Here is a 3,802-nt window from a genome sequence, read left to right as displayed (position 1 = left end):
TCTCTCTCTCTCTCTCTCTCTCTCTCTCTCTCTCTCTCTCTCTCTCTCTCTCTCTCTCTGTTTAGTTTGGGTTTTTGAGGCAAGCATCTTAAGTAGCCCAGAAAGGCCTCATATTCAATATACAGCCAGGCATGACATTGAACTTCTGATCCTCGTGGTTACATTTTTTTTGAGAGCTAAGGCTACTGACATGTGTCACTAAAGACAGTTTATTCAGGGCTGATGATCATGCCCAAGCCTTTGTGCCTACTAAGCAAACAATCTACTAACCAAGCCGTCTCTCTAGCCCCTCTATCCTTCAATATAAATAAAATGTTCATATTACTCATATTCTAGCTTGTGCCTAAAAATATTAGACTGTTTCAGTTAGTTTTTTCCCATCTGTATTTATACAAACCTATTAGCTACTGAGAAGTCTCGATTTTATAAGCTATGTTGGATATAATTCTTCCAACATAGTAAGCTGTAGTTTTTACTTAGTCCTAGACTCATCCTAGTCACATACAATTATCAAACATTTGTATGTTCTTCTACCTCCGTTCTGAAATAAATGCAAAGTGAGCAAGAAGCCATAGCCCTGAAAACTGTAATAGTTCAGAGTTTGAAGGTTCATTTGCATTGTTCTCTGAGAGCGAACGTGCCATGCAGGCTTGCCAAATTACCAAGGAGCTGCCATCTCTTCGCCTCTCGCAGTGACAACCCTCCACGCCTTCTACCAGATCTTCCAGGTGTCTTTTTACCCTCCCAAACCCAGGTGAAATCTTGGGAAAACTTGAAGGAGTGGGTTCTTTCTTTCCAACCTGTAGGCCCCAGGGATCTCAGCAGCTTATTAGGCTTAGAGGTAAGCACCTTGGCTCACTGAGCCTTCTCATTGGCCTGAGAAAGACATTTTATGTTCCAATAAAACCCCTTTAATGAATGCCTTCGGGGATCATCCTTCTCTGGACTCTGCCGACAGTCTCTCGCCTCTGTTTTCAGTGGCTCTCTCGAGAAGTCCTTCTTTTGCCTGTTAGTCTCACGTGCATGGCTTTAATTTGATCCCCAACCCCAGGCCTACAAAATACTCTATGGAAACAGACTGTGGTTAGTAACCACCCCACTTAGAACTTCATCCTTCTTTTGTTCTCCTCAGGTGTTTTTTGCTTCGTTTTGTTTTAATGTGGATATGTGTGTCCCTGCTTGAGTTCATGGGCACCTTGAAGTGGTGGTGCCATCAGAGGTCAGAGAGTTGACTGCCTATTGGAATTGGAGTTACAGGCCCTTGTGGGTCACCGGGTACTGATGCTGGGAACTGAATCTCATTCAAGGGCAGTAAATACTCTGAACAGACCCTGTTTTTTGCTTTGTTTTGTTTTTGAGACTTGTCTCATGGCACTCTGGATGGCTTCAGATTCACTGTGTGGCTGAAGGTGACCTTGAATTCCTGATGTTTTTGCCTCTGCTTTCCAACTTCTGGATTACAGATGTGGGCCACCATCTCCACCTCAAACTACCCTTTGAATGTCAACTCCTTTGAATCACCACTCCATAGACGCTTAGCAATCTCACAATGTTACTAACTTTACTTTGCAATTAGCCAAATCTTTGGCCAAACATGATTTACTTCTAAACAGCTACCTTTACTTTCTTAAATTGCTAAGGTATACCATTTGGCTATATCTAAACTGAGGGCAGAGAAAATTCTAGAGCAAAAGGACCTTTATTAGTTAAAAATACGACAGGTGCATATACATCTCTATCACCAGCACTTGGAAGATAAAAGCAGAAAGATCACTGTAAGTTTGAGTCCATCCTGGTCTACATAGCAAATTTTGGGCCAGCCTATGCTACATAATGAGACTTTATTGGGGGAAAAAAAGGAAAAGACAAAAAAATACTATAAGGCTCAAGCCATAACTCAGTTGGTAGAGTACTTGTATATCATGCAAGTGTGTGATCCCAGCACCTACACCAGGAGGGTACTACACCCCTGGGATCCCAGCACCTATACCAAGAGGGTGTTACACACCTGGGATCCCACTACCTATACCAGGAGGGTGCTACACCCCTGTAATCCCAGCAGTTGAGAGGTAGTGGTAGGACAAAAAGTACGATTAGTGCGTTTGAAATAGATTCATCGGACCTGTCAGCTAAATGCAGTGTCTGAACTTTTATTAGATCCTGATTCAAACAGACTGCTTTTCTGTCATGAATGGCAGCCCAAACCTAGAATGCTAGCTCTAGGAAGAGTGAGACAGGAGGATGACCTGGAGTTTGAGATCAGCCTGAGCTACACAGGGAGTTTTAAGCCAGCTTAGACTGAAATAAAGTGTTATTTCAGAAAAAAATTAGAAGGAAAAATAAAACAAACAAAAACAAGTATACAAAGGCCTTCTGTAATTCCACCACTTAGATGTGGAGGCAGAAAGATCAAGAGTTCAGAGCTATCCTCCGCCACTCAGTGAGTTTGAGAGCAGCCTGTGCTATATAAAACACTGTCTCAAAATAACAGTGAAAAGCAGGAAAAATAGAAAGACACTGAAATAATCAGGGACATTTTAATACTGTCTAGGAATTGGATGCTATCAAGGAACTACATGTAGTGATCACACATGGTTGCATGTTTGTTTGTTGAGAAGGTTCTCATGTCACCCAGAGTGGCCTCAAGCTTACTAAGTGGCAGAAGATGACCTTGATCTCCCGATCCTCCTGCCTCCATCTCCCAAGTGCTGGCTTTACAAGCATGTACCACAATATCTGCCCTAAACAGTGCTGGGGCCTCGTGCATGTTAGCCAACGAAGATATATCTCCAGCCTTCATACGTGGAGTGTGTGTGTATGTGTGTGTGTGTGTGTGTGTGTGTGTGTGTGGTTTCTTGGGTCCCTTACTTGGGGAGGAGGTATGTCATTTATTTTCTGTTTATGAAGGGCAGTCACATGAAGATACACTATAATTATGTTATATTTTATCCTTAACCAAATATAAAGTTATAAAAAAAACATTGCCTCTTCATCATATCTATTTAAAAAAATAAAGAGTGCAAACATTGCAGAAGAACTATGGCAACTGAACACACTAACGTGTTCTAAAGTATGCCAGGCAATCTACAAACACAGATTACTCTAGAGATGTGAAGAAACAGATGTAGAGACTCTTTTGTCCATGTGATTCTGCCACAAATAGAATTTGAACAGGTTCCAAATACACAGCTGTCAAATTCTTGTAAAGTAGCAAAACCCATTAAGTGCAAGTTTAGGCTTCTCCTTGAATGGTTACTGTCATTTGAATAAGAAAAAAAAGTATTCAGTTAATGTTTTATTTTTCCAGTGCTAATGTTTGAAAAGAACTGTACTTTGATTGCACTTTGGTTTGATGCATGGATGCCCCTGTTGGGTTAAGTGAAGAAAAAAAAAATGCTAACTCAGAAGCTGTTGGGAGTTAGTCTTATTAGGTCCAATGAAAATCTTTTTTCAAAACCTTTTGATATCATGAAGTTCATTAGGATAGATAGATAGATAGATAGATAGATAGATAGATAGATAGATAGATAATTAGATAGATAGATAGATAGATAGATAGATAGATAGATAGGTAGATAGCGTTTCACTATGTAGCCGATGAGGGCCTCATATTCTCCAGCTTCCTTCCTTAGCCTCCCAGATGAGGACTGTGACTATAGGTATGTGCCACCACACACACACACACACACACACACACACACACAGATCCATATTTAATTGATTTATTGGCATGCTATATTGTAAAGAAGTTGAATTCCCAGACAAAAGTTAACCAGATCTTAGTTCTAATCCTGCCCTCTAC

The sequence above is a fragment of the Alexandromys fortis genome, unplaced genomic scaffold (genome assembly GCF_014885135.2).
Source record: "Alexandromys fortis isolate MF-2015 unplaced genomic scaffold, M_Fortis_MF-2015_v1.1 scaffold_24, whole genome shotgun sequence".
In the NCBI taxonomy this organism is placed as follows: domain Eukaryota; kingdom Metazoa; phylum Chordata; class Mammalia; order Rodentia; family Cricetidae; genus Alexandromys; species Alexandromys fortis.
Note: the sequence above shows the minus strand (reverse complement) of the source record.